Raw genomic sequence first — 24,021 nt, 5'->3', positions numbered from 1 at the left:
TAAATTTTGAATAAAGGCAGAATCAGGCCACAATGGAGAATGCTGTGTGTATGTATGTCCTCAAGTGCTGATTTAGTTAAGTAAAAGGGTGAAATTTCACTGTTAGTAATAATTGTGTCATTGAATATATTCTTGCTTTTCTGCTTCAGTTTTGCAAGGAGGCTTTTCCTACAGCTTCACTTTTGACAAGGTATATTTCATAAAATATTTCATAATTATATAGAGCTCTGCACAGAAACAAAGCACGAATAACAGAATTAGAAACTTATCTCATTGGGTGTAACACATTATGCTCACCTCAGTCCTTAATCTTATTGTTGATTATGCCAATTAAGAAGATCCATAGTTTTTTGACAAAAAAATATTTATTTTGATTTCTTCTCTACACAGGCAGTTACTTCCTCAGTTGTATCACTGTACGGTGCTTGGACCTCTATGTTATACTTCATTGTGCCTGTGTCTATTTCTTATGCTAGATATAAGTTCCTTGAGGACATGAACTATGCTTTATTCACCATATCTCCAGAACCTAGCAGAGGACCTTCACTACAGGCACATCAATATTAAATTCATGTCTGAATTAGTGTAAACTAGCAAAATTCTAATTTTCTATATTCATTTTTCTGGAAACAGAATGCAGTGGCTCTTGGAGATCAAAAGCTAGGTTTTGGAGTCAAATGGACTTGTGTTCAACTCTGTCACATCCTGACTATGCCACCCTGGAAAGATACTTCACCTCCTGTACATCGATTTTCTCATTTATAAAATGGAGATAATATTCAGCTTCAGGCTGTCTTAAGTGTTAAATGAAATGAGGTCATACAAAGTGCATAGCATAGGTTATTCAATACTTGACAGCTGCTAATAGTGGTAGCATCAAAATGTATTTCTATGTCTGTGTTCACATGATCACAGTATTCTGTCTCATAGAAGTTTAAGATATTGAGTTTTACAGGCTACCATCAAATTGTAAATTTTTTTTAGAGTAAATTTGGCTTTTTGTAGTCTCTGAACCATTCAGAATTTCTCCCTCTTGTCTGAAATTCCACTCTGAGTGTCTCAGACCCTATGGCATCTATTGATGTTTGCTTAGCTTGAATTTTCTTAATGGTGTGTTATAGCTGAGTCTCATGTCAACTAAGGATTGTGACTTCCCAAGTGAAAAACTCACACAGTGGCTATCTATCTTTTCTTTATTCTACTCACAAATTTAAGGCTCTCATCTGGTTTCTGCTTTACTCAGAGAGGGTAGACTCACTACCAAGTACTGAAAAGAGGTCATAATCATCTAAAATGTTTGTAAAAATGTTCTTATAATTTAAAAATATTTTAAAGTTATCTGCCTATACCTGCATGCATCTAGGGTGCTCTAACTGAATGCATATGATACCTTTCATTCATTCACTCACTCATCTATTTTTCTGTTTAAACATTTCTTTTTTTTTTTTTTTAATTTATTTTTAGCTGTGTTGGGTCTTTGTTTCTGTGCGAGGGCTTTCTCTAGTTGTGGCGAGCAGGGGCCACTCTTCATTGCAGTGCGCGGGCCTCTCACTATCGCGGCCTCTCTTGTTGCAGAGCACAGGCTCCAGACGCGCAGGCTCAGTAGTTATGGCTCACAGGCCCAGTTGCTCCACGGCATGTGGGATCTTCCCAGACCAGGGCTCGAACCCGTGTCCCCTGCATTGGCAGGCAGATTCTCAACCACTGCGCCACCAGGGAAGCCCCTAAACATTTCTTAAGTACCTACTACATACTAGGTACTGAACCCAGTCTTGGGAATTCTTAGTGGTATACAAAAGTGCTTCTTACAAGTGTCTTATATCATAAAATTCTAGATTAAGTTCACCTAGAAAATCTGTATTTTCTGAAAAATAATAACATCTGATAGCATTTTTACATGTAGATAACTGAAAGGGCGTAGTGTATATTTCAAAAGTTTAAAAAATTAATCCCCGGAGAGAGATGGATTTAAACTGGCTTCACAGGCACACAGTAGTTAAGTTCAGCCAGCCTTCAAGATTACCCCCAACCCTTTCCAATTTCACATCCCCTAAGCCCCCATGGATATTAAGACATTGTGTCTGGGCCATCAATTTTCAGATTTCTTGTGAACTGAAAAATTCAACATGGCAGAGACAGTCTTCCCTAGAACAGTCTGTTTTTATAATTTCTCTAGTGGGTAATCATGCCTATTCTTAGTTTGGCTCAATAAAACTAAATATATATCTTGTTGCATCTGATAATTTAACACGAGAAAACCATGATTCCTGGAATCATTTGTGTTTTGTTTTCCACGAGCCTTTGTTGTTACCATCAGATGTCCTCTACACAGAACAGCCAGGTTATCTTGACCTCAAGTGATACAATTTTGCCCCTATTTCCCCTCCTTTTTACTCTGTGACCCTTTTCTCTGCCTCCCACCTCCTTGAAAACTCCCACACACACTTACGAAACACAAACATCTGGGTCTTCAAATCTCCAATGTTTTCTGAAGTCTTAGGCTAATGTTTCCGTTAGTTTGGCTTTGCTTCCTTGAAGCAGGATCATTCATTTGCCTGTATCCAGATCTATACATTATGTATTAGTGGACAAGAAATCATGCACACATGGCAGGACTTGGCAGGAGGCATCAACACAGATTAGCTCTAGCTGATCAAATAATAACCACAAGCCAACTCTGCTCTCTGCTCAATGAGTCTCAAGAGGGAAATCACAGGAATCTTTTCTATTTTTCAGAACAGCTTTCCCTTTCTTGTACTTTTAATAGAAAACATTTATTCCCTGGGCATCCTAGGGTAAAATTTAGTCCTAATCAGTAACAGTCATCATAGCATTAAACATTAAAGAGGAGAAATGCGATGGGGCTGTCAGAGTTCAGGGAATAATGGAGGGAGAACTAAGCTGGTATTAAAGCACCAGTTAAGCACTTCCTGAGCAAAATGTGGAGTTCAGGGAAAGCCAGAAAGAGCTAGATGGCTGGCAGGTTGGTCCTGAGAAGAAAAGTATTGGTGCACCCACTGAATCAACAAACAGAGCCTGAGAAGGAGGAGTTGCGAGTATTTTCTGGCAGAGAGAAAATGTTTTCTCAGTGATGGCCTGGAGGCCAGCAGTGGAAATTTCCACTCAAACCTGAATATCTGAGAAGGGTCCTTGCTCTTTTTCTCTGCCACTTAACACATGGAATCTGCATGGGTGTTCAACAAGGCTGATTTGTGGCCTCTTTTGGAACCAAAGAAAAAGTGATGAAGGTTTTTGAACTCACAATCATTAGAATGTCTCCTTAGAACTGGAATGTTTGCTTAGCCCACAGCTTTACTGCTCTTTCAGGACACTGTGACCTCCTGCTTGGGTGTTAACCCCACCCCAGTAGTGGGGTGGGAAGGATGGAGCTGAGGGCCAGCAAGTGAAAGGAAATCAGAGGAGTCAGAGGCTGATCGGTATGCTAAAGTTTCCAACTAGGGTTGGTGGAGTGGATATATTTTATAGCAACTACCAGGTACACTGAGACTAAGAGAATTTACGGGGTGGAGATTAACATTCTAGATAAGGGAATTTAGAAAGGTCCCTGGACCAATCAAGGGAGACAGGGTATAGGGGTCAACTTAAAGGGAGCATGAAGCAACATGGGAAAGCAAATGAATTGGCAATCCAGAGCAAATTGTCAGATATCATCTTCTAACTTTCTGCCCTTGCACAGAATATTTAAAGTTCAACTGGCAGATGCATTACTTCTACTCTTGACTTTGGCCTCATTGACCCCTCTTATGTCTTTAATTCCCTAGTGTCTGACCTCGTGGGGGTCTGGGCTATGTGGTAGTAAGTACTTAGGCTTAAGCACTGTACATACGGAGTTCAAATCCCACCTCTGACACTTAACAAGCTGTGTTACCTCAGTCAAGTTCATTCACCCCTTGGAGCCTCAACCTTTTTGTCTATGAAGTAGAGAAAATAATTCCTATCTTGTGAAGTGTTGTGAGAATCAAATGGTATGAGGCATGTAAAACCCCTATTATGAGGTCTGACATGGTGAGTAATATGCTATAATTATTAATATGGCTTCTTACCAAGAATCTGACAGCTTCTGACCTAGGTTTGTATCTTGCAAGAGCCCATTAATTTGTTGGCTTCTTTTTAGGAAGGGTCATCCCTGGCTGGTACCAGTTCCCTGGATATTCCTAGCCTAGCATCTTGGCATTCTGCAAGCCGGGAATTATTTGCCATTTCATGGGTTCCACCATGGAGTGCCCTTTAGTTGTCTTAGTCATCCCAACTTTTGGTCTGTCCCTGTGATATTGTGATTTACAATAAGAAATACATATTTGGCTTTCATCCCTGTTTCTGGCACAGAGCTCCTAAAAATCTTGGAATTTCATTAAGTGATGAGAGCCATAAATGTGTCTTCTGTTATGTTAATGATTAGGTGACTTTTGGACTCCACCTAAGCAAGGGAACTGGTTGCCAGGAAACCCAACCAAGTGATTAGAGTGTTGGAATTTTCAGTCTCCCTCACCTCCACACACCTCTGGGGGAGGGGACAGGCGCTGGAGGTCAAATCAATTGCCAATGACCAGTGATTTAATCAATTGTGCCTTGTAATAAAGCCTCCATAAAAACCCAAAAGGACTGAGTTCAGAAAGCTTCCAGGTTGGTGAACACGTGGAGATGCAGGGAAAGTGGCAGGCCTAGAGAGGGTATGGAAGCCCGGCGCCCTTTCCCCATACTTGCCCTATGCATCTCTTCCATCTGGCTGTTCTTGAGTTATATTCTTTTATAGTAGACCAGTGATCTAGTAAGTAAAATGCTTCTATGAGTCCTGTAAGCCTTTCTAGCAAATTAATCAAATTCAAGGAAAGGGTTTTGGAACCTCTGTCTGTAGCTGGTTGATCAGAAACACAGGTGTAAACCTGAAGTTGGCGGGGGAAGCAGTCTTGTAAGACTGAACCCTTAACTTGTGGGATCTGACGCTTTCTCCAGGTAGATGGTATCAGAATTGAGTTGAATTGTAGGACACCAAGGTGGTGTCAGAGCATTGCTTTGTTGGTGCAGAGAAACCCCCCTACCCCCTCCATAGTGGAACTGGGTACAGAATTCTTAGTCCCTTAGCCTTTTGTTAATCTTAGTAAAAGATCAAAACTTCCTTCAGGATACCACCTAAGCAGATTCCTAATATTTCTTCTCCACTATTCAATGATTCCTCTACAGTTCAGGAACATGTTAGGCCTTACAGTTGGTCTTCTCTATCCCTGGCTTCCATATTCATTAATTCAACCATACATGGATCAAAAATATTTGGGAAAAAAGTTCCAGAAAGTTCCAAAAAGTAAAACTTGAATTTTCTGCACACTGGCAAATATTTATATGGCATTTACATTTATTAGATGTTAAAAGTAATCTAGAGATGACTTAAGGTGTACGGGAGGATGTGCGTAGGTTATGTGCAAATACTACGTCATTTTATATAAGGGACTTGAGAATTCACAGAATTTGGTATCCTCGATGGGTCCTGGAACCAATTCCCTATGGATATCAGGGGTTGACTGTGTTCATATGGTGCTGGATGACCAAGAGTTAACTTAAGAGCTAGTGAAAACGTTCTGACATTACCTATTTTTAAACCTCAGCTGTTAAGTCCCAATACATACATATATATTTTTTTTTCTAGGCATTAAGCATTTGGCTAAGTGTTTCAACATCAAATAAGATATAGGATAATGCACTTTGAATTCAGTATAAACAGCATATTTAAATAGCCGAACACCATTTAATATTCCCAGGCATAGGTCATAGGAAATGATGTTTCTGCTTTTTTTTTTCCTTTAGTAGTCTCCCTACATGAGAGAAACCAGGATCCGTAAACACAAATACTAAGGAACTCACTTTAAAACAAATAGTTGATTGCAACAACTCTGATCTGGGAGGAATACCTGACCTTTACTGGCATACAGTTTGCTTTGCCTCAGGAGATTCTATTTTTTAAGCTGATCATCTTCTTGGGTACATCTCCTTTTTTGAAAGCATATTCTTTACCCGCGGGGCTATCAACTCCTTCCTTGTTCCTCCTGCCCTTGTTTTTCTTTCATAGCAAACTGAAAATATCCTACTTTAAGCACATGATTTCTAGTGTCATTCCAGCTCAGTCTGGTGGAGGCCAGATATGCCCTGAGAATGATGACCACGGGACAAGCTTGAGCCTACCCTTTGACAAGGGACGCCACTCACTGGGCTTCTAGATTTTTTGGCCATGGTAGAGAGATCAGTGGCAACATTGCCACATTGTCCTCACCATTATAACTCTAATTTTTCCATTTTGTAAAATGTGAGAAGCTACACTTGTTCCAATATTATCATCCCTTTGAAATGAGATGTGTAAAAATGAGAGAGAATTAAGATGAGATAAAAAATATCAAAGATTTGGTAATATAATAATGTAAGGACAGCCATATAAGGTATATGCCTTTTAAATTGTTTCTTTCAATAATTCCTTTTTGTTTACAAACCAAGGCAGTATTGCCATGATTATAGGTACAGTAGCACATTGAAGGGATATGAGCTAGAGAGAAAGATCTTTTGGAAAAGCAGTTTTTAGGGCCTGGAACACAGGACTAGATAATGGCCAATGATTCTATTAGATTGGGTCCATGTGTAGACACCCATGGCTATCAGGTGACAGACAGTGGTAATGGTAACAGATGCCTTCTACTCTATCACTCTTTGATTCTATTTTTGTTTAACTTGACAGGTTAGTTATAGGTGTTTGGGTTTAAACACTTTCCTCTTAAGAAAACAGGCCAGATCCCTTATGAAAAATATTTGGGTAGGGGCAAATATGGAAGTTGTATAGACAAAGTCATTCTTTATAGAATGGGTGGGATGAAGGAGCAAACTGGTCCTGTGTTGATCACCCATGCCAGGCGCTTTCCATTCAGTATCTCATTTGCTACTCAAGCAAACTTGGAAACATTTAGGCATTTTATCAATAATAAAACAGACTCTCAGAGAGGTTAACTGACTTTGCTTAAGATCCCCTTGTGAGTAATTGGCAGAGATAAGATTTGAACCATGTCTGTCTACAGAGAGCACATACTCTCTCTGTTGAAATCTACTGTATGTGGTAGATGCTGCAACAGAGGAGGAAATAGACAGAAATGGATGGCAAGACCTGGAGATGTGAATGCCAACGTGGGCATCTGGGAAAACTTCCTGGAAGAAAGAGAGTTATAGTAAAGGCTTGAAGGATGGGTGGGACTTTGAGTGAAAGAGATGAGGGCCAGGGAGAAGTGGGAGAGAGGTAGATTGTTGACTTCAAAATGAGTGAATAAACGATGTGGAGGAAAATGTGTTGTTCAAAAATGACAGAAAATTCAGTGTGACTCAAATATAGGCTGTGGGGGATCAAAAAGAGTGTGCAATGAATGATAAGACTAAAAATGTGGGTGGAGGCTTTAATAACCCAGCCCTGTGTGTGATTACCTTCCAAGTGGCTTACACTGTAAGTGATGTAAGCTCAGAGGAGGAAAAGGCAATGTGAGCATTTGCTCCTTGAGTCATTTTTGTAGTGGAAATTCTATGCTGACAGTATCTCTCCCTTGCTCTGTCTTCCTGAGTGATCTTTGAAAACACAGACCCTGGATCTGTGTGTAGCAGAGAGCTTAGCAAGTCACCTAGTGGATCAAGGAAAATTCTGTCATTCCTCAAACCCAGGGTTATCTGTTCCCTCAGCCAGCATAGCTGCCAGAGACCCTGGAGAAGTCTGAAAGGGCTTACCCATTCATGGGCTTATCAGGCAGAGCAGCTCAGAGGCTGTTTGTGAGAAAGATAAGATAGCAGGTCTCCAAAGAGAAGGAGGAAAATGACAGAGCAAAGAAAAAATCTGTGTATATATGTGAGTGTGTATATGTATACATGTGTACATGTACTTATGTGTATATGTATGTGTATACATATATGTATATATGTATCTGTCTGCCTATTATCTATCTATCTATCTATCTATCTATCTATCTATCTATCTATCTATCTATCTATCTATCAATCATCTATCTATCTATCTCTCTAATCTCGTCTTCTTGGCTGGGCCTTCTCATTTAACTATGTATCTCTTTTAAGGAAAGGGATTCTTCACTAAAAGAAAATTGAGATTGGATTCAGGTGGGGAATTTCCTGACTCAACCAGGGCTGTTTTCAAAAAACAGTATATGTAGTCTCAAATGAATTTTCAGGGTAAAGTCTGAGCACATAAGCAGATGTCTGTTTCAGGGGGTTTCAAGAAAAGTCAAGTAGCAGGCAGCCAGTTTGGTAGACAGGTATGGTAGACAGAAGGAGTAAAGGGGTCACAGCACATGGCACACATAGACAGGTTATTATTTTATTATCTGGTGAGAATTTTGTAGGTTCTAATTCAAGATATCCATGTGCCTGTGTGGCAGTGGGATAGAGTAGAAAGTAGATGGACTTAGTAGTCAGACTTAGGTTAAAATTAATTCATTTATTTAGCACATATTTATTAAGCATTTATTATGTGCTAAGCCCGTGTTAGAAGCTGAGGATAGATTAGAACACAAGAGAAAAATGTATCTCCTGCATGGAGCTTGTGTTACCAAGTCCAATCTTGCACTGCTCGCTGCACGACAGGCTGATAAATCAAGAGACGAGTTGTTGGGGCAGGAATAGCGATTTTATTTGGAAAGCCAGCAGACTGAGAAGGTGGTGGACTACTGTCCCAAAGAACCACCTTACCCAAGTCAGAATTCAGGCTTCTTTTATACTAAAAAGGGGAGAGGGTGTGGTTGTTTGGTGCAAACTTCTTGGTGTTGGAATCCTTTGTTCTTGCAGCAGCTGTCCACATAGGTCAGGTCACAATGTTCCTATAAACTTCCAACAAGACAAATGCCATTCTCTGTTCTGCAACTTTTTTTCTCTGTATGAATGGAAAAGTATTAGACCCTTAAAGGTCAGAGCCTTGAGAATGGGCTATCCTGTATATTTCAGGCTATAGGCAACATTCTCAACTCAAAGCAAAAGCAGTAGAATACAAAGGTTAAAGTAAAAGAAGCATCCAATATGGAGTCAGATTTGTTCTTCCCTATTATGCTGGCATTCCCTTCTGATCTATAGGTTCCCTGTCATCTACTCAACACCATTCACAGAAAACCTTCTCCCAAGAGTAGTTTATTGTAAGAGTTGGCATAGTATGGCCTGCAGTCCAAATCTGGCCTGACGACCATTTTTGTACTGCTCAGGAGCTAAGAATTTCCTATTTGTAAATGGTTGGGGAAAAATCAAAAGAAGAAAAGTATTTTGTGATGTGAAAATTATATGAGGGCTTCCCTGGTGGTGCAGTGGTTGAGAATCTGCCTGCCAATGCAGGGGACACGGGTTCGAGCCCTGGGCTGGGAAGATCCCACATGCCGCGGAGCAACTAGGCCCGTGAGCCACAGCTGCTGAGCCTGCGCGTCTGGAGCCCGTGCTCCGCAACAAGAGAGGCCGCGACACTGAAAGGCCCGCGCACCACAATGAAGAGTGGCCCCCCCACTTGCCATAACTAGAGAAAGCCCTCGCACAGAAACGAAGACCCAACACAGCTAAAAAAAATAATAATAATAAATAAATAAATAAAAAATTTAAAAAAAATTATATGAAATTCAATTTTTATTGTCTATGAATAAAGTTTTATGGGAATACAGCCTTGCCCATTTGCTTATATCTGTGGCTACTGTCACCCTCCAATGGCAGAGTTGAGTAGGTGTGTCAGAGACCATAAGGCCCACAAAGTCTGAAATACTGACCATCTGGCCTTTTGCAGACCCCTGGTCTAAAGTCTCTGCACTTCCTCATAACACATCCTCCTCCCAGTTCATTCTCCTCAGGCTCCTGTATCCATCTATCCCATGTGACTGCTCTTGTCAAGGAAAACAATATTTTCCATGTTGCCAGGTCCAGGGATTTCCTGTTACTTATCTCTCAACAGCATTGTACACAGGTGGCAGCTCTCTTCTTGTAATACCTTTTCCTCCTGGCTTCCATGACCTGTATTCTCATTTCTTTTTACCTACTGCCCCCTATGCCAACCCCCCGTTCTCAGTAAAGCTGAAGGTCTAGAAATGGCCGTTGTACTTATATAGCCTGTACTTGCCTCCCATGAGACATTCTAATGTTATAAACCCCCTCATGGAATTATGCCTACATCTGCCCACAACCACCTTCGGGCTTGTTCCCCACAAGCTCTGGCATCACCTTGCTGTCAGTTACATGGAAAGAGAAACTGCGGTGCATTTTAGGATCACTGGGTCCTGTGGTTGGTGACCACACCCAGATCTCCATTCCCTGTTCCTCTCAGGGCTATATGGTCTAGAGGAGAGATGTAGAGCAGAAAGTCCAGTAGTCGTCCTGCTACAACACAATTTTCCATAATGTGAATTATCCAATATGTGATTGGTGAGGGAATGTCATCACAGGAGGAGGACACTATGTTAGGTCACATGTGATTTGTCCTAGGCAAACTGAACAAGGATAGTAGAAGAATTATAACCCTCAGCAGGGAAGAAAAAGACATTCAGTCGTCTGAGGCAAAGACAGAAGCTTTTTCAGCCCTATGTCAAGAAAATGAAACATGAGCACTTGTACAGGGGCATCCCTCCCCAGAGTGGGGCTCGCTCAGCCTTGAGCAGATTGCACTTCCCTCTGTTTAGTTCCACCTGCATTGTCTCAGGCCTACAAGTAACATTTTTACTTTTGGGGTGGAAGATATTTTAGTATCCCCCAGAGCATTCTCCATCCCTGCTGACCTGGGGGTTTGGGTTCTCCAAGTTATCTCCTGAGGTTCCAATTATTGTTATCAATAGCACTCAGGTTACAGTTACATAAGTCTTGAAGAGTTTGCTCTAAAACCACAGGCAAATGCCATACTGATTAATGAATCTACCTCTCGAAATGGTTAGGGAGTTCCAGAATCTCTGAACCTGATGACCTTGGGTTGATGAATAGGAGTGCTTTTACTGCAGAGCTGAGAAGACCCCAGATCCCTGTGTCCCACCACTGCCCTATGAGGTCCAGGGCAAAGAACTGACTTCTAACACCAGGTGCTCCTTGGATTCTTCCAGGTGAGCAGCAACCTCCTCTGCTTGCCTGCAGATTGTTCCTGATTATGTTCTCAAGACAGAGCCCTCAGGATTAGCCAGGGGCTTTGTCCTTTATTCGGTTGCCTTCTCTGGGAACAACCAGGTCATTTTGAGCTTTATTGTTTTCTTGTTTGGTTTGGTTATTTCATTTAGGAGGATTTCCTGGAGTTAATACCTCCTTCATATCCTTCTGTCATTTTTGGGAGTGGGTCTCCTTTCTCCCTGCACTGCACCTGTGGGAGGCAGATGCTGTCACAGCATCACCAAATACAGTTGCACCAGGTCTTAGTTGCGGCACGCAGGATCTTTAGTTTTGGCACGCAAACTCTTAGTGGTGGCATGTGGGATCTAGTACCCTGACCAGGGATTGAACCTGGGCCCCCTGCATTGGGAGCACAGAGTCTTAGCCACTGGACCACCAGGGAAATCCCTTTACTTCCTTTTCTATTATGTAGGGAATTGAAGATTCTCTGTGAAATCATGTTACTCAGAAAACATGTCCAGTGGACTTCGGTCACTCACAGCACACGTGGTAATAAAGTGGTGCAGTGTGGAGAGGACTAATAATTGGGGCTTGAGGGAGAAAGGCAAGAAGACAGTGGCATCATCTCAAAGCCCAGAGACTTATCTCAAGTTATGATTTCAAGTGAGCTGCTTAACTCTGAGGTTTATTCTAGAAGAATCCTTAAAGGATCATGTAAAATTTTTAATGTGTTTAAAAGCATATGTGGAGTTCTACCCAAAGAGCAATTTCATTAATTGCTGGGGTTACTACAAGGTAGAATCATAATCCTTTTCTTATATTACAGAGCATGCTTCAACCGAAGTATGCTCCTTGTATACTCTCATATTAAGGAATATTGTTTTTAAAAACAATAAACCAGAAATATTTTCGAGGATGCTTTTGACATAATTCTTTTCAAATATCATGAGGTTTCCAAATGAGACCAGTTTATGATAATACTATCATTCACAGTTACCCAAAACTCTCACTTATTCTTTTTTGAAATAGTCAGATATTAATTAGTAATTCCTCATATTGGAGGGACACTATTTTTCCAAACATGGTTACCTGGAATGCTTAAATGACAATCGTACTGATACGGTATCAACAAACGAAGATGATAGGGATTTGTCTCAATTAGGAAGAAACACAGACACCATGCTGTGTCATTATCAGCCTTGTTCTCAAGTCGGGAGTATGTGGTTCCTGGATTCTGTCTTTCCCTTCCTCCTGATAACTTCCTCAACACTTTCAAGACCCCCAAAATCCATCTCTGGCTCCCATTACCTCAAGAACAGTTAAAACGTTTTAATATGGCATCATGATACCAGGCCTTCCATGACCTGCCTCCCCTACTTCCTCTTCTCCAGCTCCCACTGCAGCCTCCCATACATTTTATGCACAAGCCATACAGGACTCTTGTGATTCAGTAAACAAGCTGTGCTATTTTTACGTCTGTGCTTTTGGGCATGTCTCTTGCTTTTTCCTGAATGCCCTTTAACTCCTTGCCTGTCTGGAGAATTCCTTCTCAGTGCTTAAACTTCAGTTCACTTGTCACCTTCTCAGTGAAGCCTTTTCCAACCATCCCTGTCCATTCTCTGCCTCCTGCCATGAAGCTATTATTTCCTTCTTTGCATCTCCCCAAGACCTTGTAAACATGACATAGCAATTAGCGAGTATTTATATGCTTGCCTTTCTTCTTTACTCGACTGTATGTTTCTTGAGAGCAGGGGTTGTATTTTACTAAGTTTGGTTTTCTTAGTGCCTAGAATAATATCCAACATATAGTTGGCACTCCGAAAATAGAAACTATTATTAAGGAATTAGAATAATTTTATCAAACGATACATATTTACTGAAATGCTCTATTTTCTGCACTGTGCTGGTGTTATTGGGGATATAAAAGAGGCAATTATTTCTCTACTCTTGGGGACTTTATGATTTAACCTAAAAGACAAGGCTGGCAGACTTGAAACAATTAGACATTGTTTAACAAAGAGTGTGCTGCAGAACACTAATTGTGGGAGAGCTGCATCAGAAAGGGTTCTGTGGTCAATTAAATTTGAAATGTTGCAGATTATATCGTCCTTCAGAGATTTCAATGTACTTATGTACCCTAAAGGCTCTGAGAAAACTGATAAAGAATTCTGTGTAAATACCAAATCTCATGTGATCAGGAGCCTTTTCTGTGTGGGTAACACCTATTAACATCCTGTGCTTCCTAGGAATACACTGATTTAAAGAATAGAAGTAAGTGTTAAACTGCATTAAACTACAATTATGTGCAAAGTAGTGCAAAGAAAGGGACATCACTGTGGGTTTGAATAGGTAGGGAAAGATCCAGTATGAGTCTAACTTTGGGGAATTGAATTAAGGAATATTTTATAATCTAGGTCCTTTATGTTGCTTTTATTTTTCTGTTCCACATGGTGAAAATAGTTACCCTCACCATTACCTGGGCAAAGTTAGATGGCTTCTCCTGCTGGTAGTTGTGGAGACCCATCACACAGTGTACCAGGTGCTCTGTCTCCATCATTTCATTGCAACTCTGGGAGTTGATCATTTATAATCTATATTTCACAAATCAGAAACCTTTGGGTAGAAAGTGAATGTGACCTTCCTGTAGTCACAAAGCTAGTAAGTAGAAGAGCCAGGACTCAAAATCAGGTTTGATACCAAAACTCATACATTTAACCATTAGTTATGTATCGTGCTGCATCTCCCAAAAGATTGGGACCTTCCCAGGGAAGGAGCAACATGAAAACGTTTAGAGGCCACCGATTTTCCATCTTTTCCCTAAGTGAGTTTGATGGTTAGTTTTATGTGTCAACTTGGTTGGGCTATGGTGCCTAGGTATTTGGTCTTGCTTCTGTGAGGGTGTTTTTAGATGAGATTAACATTTAAATTGGTAAACTTTGAGTAAAGCAGATTGCCCTCTATAATGTGTGTGGATCTCATCTAATCAGTTGAAGGCCTGAATAGAACAGAAAACTGAGCTCTCCAAAGCAATAAGAAATTCTGCCAGCAGATGGCCTTTGGTCTTAAACCACAACATCAGTTCTTCCTGGGGCTCCAGTTTGCCAATCCACTTTGCGGATTTTGGACTTGCTGCTTCCATAACTGCATGAACCAATTCCTTAAAATAAATCACACACACATATACACATTTATGTACACACACACTCACACACACAACTTATTGGTCCTGTTTCTCTACAGAAACATAATACAGTAAGTCCCCTACATAAGAAACTTCAAGTTGTGAACTTTCAAAGATTCGAACATGCATGCCAGCCCCTGTATGCCAGCTGTTGTACTGTACTACTGTACTGTACTGTAAGATTTTTTTTGTATTCATTTTTTATGTGTGTATTATTTGTGTGAAAAGTATTTTAAACCTATTACAGTGCAGTACTATATAGTCGATTGTGTTAATTGGGTACCTAGGCTAACTTTGTTGGACTTATGAACAAATTGGACTTACAAATGTGCTCTCAGAATGGAACTCGTTCGTATGTAGGGGACTTACTATACAGAGAGGAAAGGAAACTATATAAACATCCTTTTGAGTTGCAGGTTCCACCCATGGAAATACTAACCCAAAGGAGAGGACAGGCACTTTTTCTGTAAGTGGATAATTCTGCAGCAAATGTAGCTCCAGAGGCCATGATTCACCGTCCTATGCACTGGGCCATCCCGTGGACAATACAGCATTCAGAGCATACCTATTGCTCTGCACAGAGCTGTCCAGGTCTTGAACTTCAAATGGAAGTCATCTGCCTTCCTCGAAATTCTGCTTTCTTTTATGAAAGGCACATTTCCACAGAATTTCTTGATTCACTTGTGGTGAAATGCCAAGCATGTTAGGAACATCATTCACCATTTGTTCTGAGCCAAGGCTTGATGGTTGGTGTGGGTTCTAATTTTGGCTCTGCCACTTCTAACCACGTGACTCTGGACAAGTTTGGATACCCTTTGTTTTTGTTTCAGGATCTACCCCATGGGGTTCTGTGAAGATTAGTTGAAACAATACATATAAGGTACCCTAAAATTAATACAAGGTAATCATCCAAATGCTAGTGATTATAATAATAGTTATTAGATCTTAACAAGAATTGGTTTTCCAGCCATGCTAGGTAGTCTATTCAAAGCTCTTTGGTTTACTGACCCCACACCCTCATTAATATAATTTTCTATTCAAGCATGACTCTGTAGTAATCCATACATCTGCAACTACACTCAGTACACTTTAGTTGCTGGACATACCCAAGTATGTATATTCTGCTCCTTCTCTCAGGAAGCTTGGAGTCTTTATTAAACCAGTAAGGACCAACTCCTAAGACTCCTTAGTTTCTAAGGAGTTTGGTGTTGCATTTCTAAGGCTACTAAAGCCTCTTACTTTCATAAAGATCTACATTACTGCTCAAGCCCAGAGTTGAGGCATTTACCTTGATTCCTCCCATTTCTTTACCCCTTATATCTAATCCAGTAGCAAAATCTCATCACTCTCATCTCATTGCTTGTATATGTGTTCTGAATCTACTCCTTCACATCACCACTGCTCACACTTGCGGAATTCAAGCTACAATAAAAATTGTATGTTTCCTTTTGCCCAACTTGACTGAAAAGGGAACATCTAAAACAAAGAATCGTTCACTGAAAGAAAATGCTGTGGAAATTTTGTTTATACAGATGCGGTGCTGTTTATGAAAGACTTTACTTTGATCTGATAAGAAACTGAAACTAAACAGAAGTTTTGACTATCCAATTATTCAAGCTGAAGGTGGTTTCCAGTAAGACTAAATTTAACTGTTTTTCTCCCTGTCCCAAATGTTAGATTTCCTATTTTAAGATTTTCTTTCATCTCCTATAAATCAAGTTTTATTGTCAAATTCTTTTTATCTGAGTTTGCCTTTAAGTACTTGCATTGTAACTTTTGTTCTTTTCTTGAAAAAAATGGGTAGAATCATGAAACCCTGAAAAGGTGTTGACTCCTAAAATGTATGTTGCTTTTGTTTATGTTGCAAATGACATCATCGATGTACTTTCCCTCCACTTTTTGCTTCCTTTTTTTTTCTCCCAAACATATATGTTATGTTGAAAATTTTCTGAGTGGGGAGAAAGTAGTTCAACCTCTGTTTTTTCCAGCATCCATCAGTTTTAGAATAAAGAATTGACTCTGATGTTTGTGATTCAAAACCCATGTGGTTTATTTTTCCCGCACACCCTAGTCTATATCCCTGCCATTAGTCACCTGGATTACACTATTGCCACCTAACCAGTGTATTTGCCTCATTTGTGTTCCACCATTACCCAGTTTTCACCCAATTTGATATAAAAATACCAGAGTGGTTTTTTTTTTGGCCGTATGTCTCAGCTTGTGGGATCTTAGTTCCCTGACCAGGGATTGAACCCAGGCCACGGCAGTAAAACCACCGAGTCCTAACCACTGGACCACCAGGGAATTCCCAGAGTGGTATTTTTAAAACTTAGATAATGCCAACTCCAGCTGAAAACTCTTGAGTCTTCCTACCAGGTCCAGTGGGTTCTGGCTCCTCCTATCCCTCTGACTCAGTCATGAGACTCTAGCCACACTGACCTCTCAATTCTTGGACTATCCCAAGCTGGTATGTACCTTGGGATTTTGAACCCTAGTTTGTTTATACCTATTTCCTTCCCATCATTCATGTCTCATCTCATATGTCACCTCTTCAGAGACGCCTTCCCTGACCACCTACCCAAAGTGTGTCCACCCCAGTGCTCCCTATCACCTCACCCTGTTTTGTTTCCATCATGACATTTACCTCAATCTGAAATCAGTGAGTTTATTTATTTGATTTTATGGTATGTTCCTTCTGGTTTCTCAGTATGATTATAAACTTCTGAGGGCAATGATCTTGTTTGTCTGGTTTGCCACTGTATCCTGAACACCTAGAGTAGTCCCTGGAACATAGTAGTTGTTCAATAAATATTTGTTCAGTGAATAACTAGTTACCTAGCCATGTTTTCTAATTATATTTTGGTCATGGACACATGTGTGCCTCTTGATTGGTGGTTTGATATTAATTATAGGTTCATTTGAATGTATCAAAACAAATAATAACAAATATTGTTTGGGTACTCTTACTTTCATGTAATAGGTTGAATTAACCTTAAGTCTGGGCAGTCATAATATATTAGGATGTGTACTGATGAATAAGTCTAGCAGCATCATTTCTTGGACATCAGGGGAAATGCAGGAATGATAGCAGGGACCAGCAGGGATGCCATTGACTAAAGCCTATAAATGTGTAGGCATCTGAAAATCAGGGAAGAGTATTTCCTACCCCTGCAGCCCTCACCCCTTTCACCACTCACATCTAAAGTATTCCTTAAACATTCTTCAGGACAATCTATCCTTCAGGGTATGGATGTTTCCAGCCTAGGAGAACAAAGGAAATAAGTGACAGATTTTGTCTAGTGGCTCTCCCCAATGTAGCTGGAATTTAATTTCAATAAAGCAGATGACTTCTTAGGGAGGGTGAGCTGAGCTATTAATTCATGGGAAGGAAAAGAGGAGGTTAAATGTGGGGCTGTCAATCTGAGCAATGCCCTTGCAAGACAGATGATACCATCTTTCCTTTTCAATAGCCTTCCTGGCATCTAATTTGCATGAGTTGTGAGATAATGCTCAGCTCTGTCTCATTTGCAAATCTGGAAACATAGGGGACAGACACTGAGGCCTCCAACAGTAAATCCAGAAAGTGTAGCAAGGTTAACTCTTCTCATTTAGAGACAGAAATGTTGTGCTGCTTACTTCCTGGATGAAAAAGAAGGACCTGCAAAATTTATGGGGATATCTACTTAAGTAAATACTATTACAGCCCCTGAAACAAAAGAGTCAGATGAAGAAATTTACTGTCTCCAAATTGAGGGTGTCTGCAGAATATCACCCCCTAATGAATGAATAAAATTCTTATCAAGAAAAAGAGCAATCAGCAGGGTGGACAGTCATGGCTTCAAGATATTTTTGGAATAGTCACCAAAAAAGGTTTTTGGATTTTTGTTTTGCATTTCCTGTTCCTCATTTGAACTGCTAGATCTATGGCCTTCATTGCCTCAAGTTATAGAGAATGAAAAAGAAAGCCAAGAAAAACTGGAATTTTTTACAAAAGAACAGTAAAGTTGGAAGTATATAAGATGAGTCAGAGCCAGAAATCAGGCCCCAAGAGCAGATGGGGACTTGGTATTGGTAGGTTGGGAGCTGGAAACAAGTTTGAGGAGGAGCATGCAACATGGGCTTAGATATTATAGGTCTCTTAAAAAACACCTTGACTTACCCCCTCAAGATAATTTAGGCTGGGGAGAGCACTAAAAAGTAGCAGGTGTGTCTGAAGACTCTGCATGCTGTTTCCAGAATAGAATCTTGGAGAGAGGTGGCAAGATCATCCTTAAGGGAAAAAGCTGGAAGCCTGTTCAGATACTTATACCCACGTATTGCAAGGGTGAAACATATCTTTAAAACGTTTTAGCCAATCCACATATCTTAAGTACTTTAGATTTTCCCAAAGAAAGTTCCATATCTAGCATTTATTATGTTATTTAACATGCTACACATTTCAGCAATAAAAACCCATTTCTGCTACTTCCTGTGCCAATTAGCCAAACTTCAAGTGTTGATTAAAATATGAATATAGAAGTGTTTATGGTTATTTCCTGTGGACTGAGGGTCTTCTGATATAATGCCAGCTGACCACCCTCATTGATATACAGGTTTTTCTGTGCTTTCTTTTTATCATGGCAGGGATGTATTAGCAGAGAGCATAGGGGAAAAATGTGTCTCTTCATGGCTTTTGAGTTTCTTAAGTTTAGGTTCTATGAGTCATATTCAGATTGTTAGGGAAAAAGCATGACAAGTAACATCCTTTTCCTCAGTATAGAAAAAATTCTCCAGGTCTGGGGGAGGAGGACAAAGGGAGAGAGGAGAAGTGATGAGAGGAAACGCTTGTTAGGGCTAAAGTCAAGGGAGCCCCCTGAAGGGATTGCTGGGGAGTCAGCGTCCTCATACTTCACAGATTGTTCTTGAGCAAGTAGTGTTTGCCCCCAGTGACCAGAGCCCATCAGTGGCGTGGATGATCATCCAGTCTCCCTGCTAGTGACCAGGGTGCATTACCTGTGTCTAGGGTCTCTGTTAGATTTACTTCATGTCTAGCGAGATCTCCTTACTTCATTAGCACAAGATCTACTCACCACCCAGCAGAAAGATGCTTTTTGTGCTTGGAGACTGCTCTGTCCCTATCCAACGTATCTGATGTGAACAGCCTACCACCTTCCTCCATCTTGTAAGGTCCCAAATCATTTGTAAGCCCCAGAGGAAAGCAGGATACGGCCCCAGAGGATGAAGGCAGAGCCCTGTATCCATCATGGCAGTAATGGTGAGAAAGGGAGTGTTACCACCTGAGCTTGTGTGGGATGAATTGGAAACAGCTAGAGATCTTCTCTGAAGCAAGAAAGTGATAAACTATCCCCACCCTGACCTAGATTGGCATGTTTAATTCTCTGAATTGGACAAATAAGAATTTAATTACTTGCTAGAAATGCACCTCAAATAGCTCAGGCTGTGACCTGTGGGAAATATGCTGTGGACCACATAGCTACTTTTGTTTGACTAAGCTTCTCTTTGTAGGGCCATATGATCAGTCTTGAGTTGATCTTGCCTCACTTTTCCTTCACTGTTGGTCCCTACATTTTGGCCTGATCCTTGCTGGCAATTTGTGTGGACTAATTAATTATGACATACACAAAGCTCTAACTTTTCAAGAAGTTTCACCTTTTTTCCGCAGATAAAATTTACTTTAGTCTTTACATTTAGTGAAAATAAATATCCCAGCTTTAACTGCATATAAGGAGAAAGCCTATCTTAGGAAAATATAGTTTTCTTAAGCCTTCATCTCTGGAGAGAAGAAGTAGTTTGGAATAGAATCCAAAGGAAAAGGATGAAGAAAGAGCTAATTGCTCAGGTTTGGGCATTAAAAGACCATGTAGGTAACTCAACAACAGCAAAAAAACAAAGAACTTGATAAAAATATGTGCAAAGAACTTGAATAGATATTTCTCTAAAGAAGATGTACAAGTGGCCAGTAAGCACATGAAAAGATGCTCAACATTGCTAACCATCAGGGAAATGCTAATCAATGAGATACCACCTCACACCCATTAGGATGGCTACTCTCAAAACACCAGAAAAAAACAAGTGTTGGCGAGGATGTGGAGAAATTGGAACACTTGTACACTGTTGGTAAGAATGTAAAATGATGCAGCCACTGTGGAAACAGTATGGCGGTTCCTTAAAAATTTCAAAATAAAATTACCATATGATCCAGCAACTCCACTTCTGGGGGTTTACCCAAAATAATTGAAAGCAGAGTCTTGAAGACACATTTGTACACCTATGTTCATAGCAGCATTTTTCACAATAGCCAAAGGGTGGAAGAAACCCAAGTGTCCATTGATGGATGAATGGAGAAAAAAAATGTGGTATATACATACAATGAATATTATTCGGGCTTAAAAAGGAAGGACATTCTGACACATGCTGCAGCATGAATGAACTTTGAGGATGCTATGCTAAGTAAAATAAGTCAATCATAAAAAGACAAATGCTATATGATCAACTTATATGAGGTACCTAGCTAGTTGAAATCATAGAGACAGCATGTAGAATGGTGGTTGCCAGGAGGTGGAGGTAGGGACCATGGAGAGTTATTATTTAATGAACATAGCATTTTAGTTTTACAAGATAAAAAGAGTTCTAGAGATGGATGGTGGTGATAGTTGCACAACAATGTGAATGTACTTAACATTACTGAACTGTATACTTAAAAATGGTGAAGATGAGAAATTTTATGTTACATGTATTTTACCACAATTAAAAAAACAAGACCATGTGAAGAGTAGGCCATAGAATTTTGCATGTTTTCTAGTCCAGCTCATTGGGATAATAGAGCAGAAAGGTATTTGAGGCTGCAATCCGAGTCAAGAATAAAAGGTGAGAATTTTTATGAAGGGTTCTTGAATCACATATTTCACAGGAACTAGTAAGGAGAGAAGAGGCTATGTGATAACAAAATTACCTTTGAAATCTCTGTCAATTATTCAGAGAAAAAGTGTATCAATTAATTTATTTACCAAGTAATTTACCAATTAGTTAATTTACCAATTAATTACCAATTACTCATTGAACCTAATAGTTATCAATTACTAATAGGTACCAATTATTTATCAATTTGTACCAATTAATTTTCCAATTACAATTAATTACAAAAATGGCCAATTAATGAATTTACCAATGAATTTACTAATTATGCTAGATATTCAACATGGGAGCATAGAGGGCCTCTACTCCATCCACATAGTCACTCAGGGACCCAGGCTGATGGAGGCTGCATCCTCTTATGATGTTCCTTTCTCATCATGACTTCCAGGGTTGCTGAAGCAGGGGAAGAGAGTGCAAGGAGATAGCATGGAATGGTTTTAAGTGTCATGCTTAGAGTGATATACATTTGTTCTTCTAAATTTCATTGGCCAGAATCCACAGATATAGTACCACCTTAACTGCAGGTTGGGCAAGAAGTGAATTCTTCCTGCATGTCCAGGAAGAGGAAAATGAAATGGAGATTGGTAAATGTATAACATTGTTTCTGCCACAGGGAACTTTCCTAAATATCAGAAATTAATAAATGGATCTAACCATGAGTTGCACACTCATAAAACAACAAACCAATAGTGAAGCTATAATTATCATTCCACTTTTATTATTTGTATATTTACTTCCAGTATCTATTAATCCTATACTTCCTCTTTCCAAAACTGACTTGAGAGGGCCTCCAATAAGATAGGAGTAGAGGAATACAGAATCAATAATGGAGAAGGTACAAAAATATTAGTTTTGAACTTCCTGGGTGTCTTGGTAGAAAACCTCAATGACATCATTTTCTAAAAAAGTTTGTTTATTAGGGAATTTAATACTTTCCTTGCACTGATTTTGCTTTTGTTATATTTTATATAGAAAGCATTACACAATGTACTATTTTCAATAGCAATTTTGAAAAAGATGCCAAATTTTTGGTCCTTTCAATAAGAAGACATAATATAAAACTGGGTTGTAAAGGCATTTTTATAGGGAACTAATAGAATAATCCTTGCACATAGCTCTTCTGGCTATTTGATTTGATTCAGAGATAAAGCTTAGAGGATTGAGGGAAATGAATATTTAACAAGTCTCTTTTAGCCTCTTTCTGTAGAATATCAGTTGTCTCAGGGAGAGTTTGTAGATTAGATGGATAGAATATATTATGAAGATCAGTGTCTCCTTTCTTAAGTACAAATATTCTGTGTTATTGATTGAAAGAGATCCATATACTTTAGAAGAAAATGCACAAGGGGAAGAGTTAACGTTTTGATAGGAAAACTAAGGAACCTGACTTGAATTTTTACTCTGAGTATAAATTTTAAAGTAGAGGGTTTAGAACTCAGCTTTTTAAAAATTTTAAAACACTGGTTAAGTTCTGAATTGACAGTGCCTGGAGCCCATTCCTGTGTGATCTATTTTTCACAGGGGTGATTTAACAAAGGCTTGGAAGAATCATTTGGAGTCCCTGACCTATTTTGAGATGACTGACCCATACACTGTTTCCATCTGTGTGATCAAAGGCTTCTGCAGCCTACTTCTGATGTGTTAAGCCAGCTGGTTATGTCTTCCTCGCTGCCCAAATGTAAAAGCACACCACAGACCCTTGAATGGTCTTTTTAGTTAGGACTTTGGATCTTCCTTGCTTGTTCTTGATGTAATCTTTGTCTGATCTAATCCCCTTCTGACCTTACACTTTTGACTCCTTCCCTCAAATCTTCCATTTCTGGCATTGTGGATTCCTCCCCTTATTTTTTTAATTGCTTCTTTGGCATCTTACTTTCAGCTATCATCAATATATTTTGACTTGTGTGTATGTTCCTGCTTCTTTTCATACTGCCGTAGATTGGTTGCTACCCTCTAGTTTAAGGGTTTTCGAAACTCCTAGCACTGAGTCTTTGCTTATCATGTGGATCAGCCTTACCTCCTAAGGAGAGTGTTTGAACAAAGTTGTAGATAAATCAATTCTTACCTCTAAAAAGTTTTTAATTCTTATCAACATTCTCCATCAGGTAAACTTCGAGGGTACAAATACTCAGTGGTGTACCAGTTGAATCTATAACCTGACAATCCTTTATGAAGACAATGAGTAGAGAGCTGCTCTGTTAAAAAGTATGGTTTATTGTACATCCATTCCCTAGGGACATATACCTGAGCCATTAATTAGATAAATTGTTTTGCAAGGATTTGAAAATACTTTCTTTAGGAATATTCTTCAATTTAAAGTGGTTGATCAGATACTCAATAATGAGTGGATTTAACATTTCACAATTAGGTAGAGGTTGAATTCTACATACATGCCTTATACAGATTGTAAATTTAGGACATTTAGAGTTAAAAATATTTGTGATTTTTTTTGAACCAGAAAATCACTAAGAGCTCTATGCTTCTGTGTTTATAAGCAGATTCTACAATATCTGGTATTTTGATCTATGTAGATAAGATTATATTAATGCACACCTTAACTTGGATCATAAAATTAACCAGATAACTCCTATGCATCTACATTGTTTTGATGTCTATCTGAGTAGTTTTCACCATCTGCGACTGGCTGAAATAGCTCTGGATGGCTGGAAGGAAAGAACCATCCTATCTACTGGGCTGATCCTTCTGCTTCAATAGCCATGTCTTCTCCTTTTCTATTAGGTATTATGGGCACAGCTCTAGGGTTATTACTTACCTGGAGGGAAAAGTGATCGGGAAGAAATGAAGAATCAGCCCTTGTTCTTCAG

Source organism: Balaenoptera borealis (assembly GCF_965194805.1).
Source record: "Balaenoptera borealis genome assembly, chromosome: 20".
NCBI lineage: Eukaryota > Metazoa > Chordata > Mammalia > Artiodactyla > Balaenopteridae > Balaenoptera > Balaenoptera borealis.
This window is presented reverse-complemented; position numbering follows the sequence as displayed.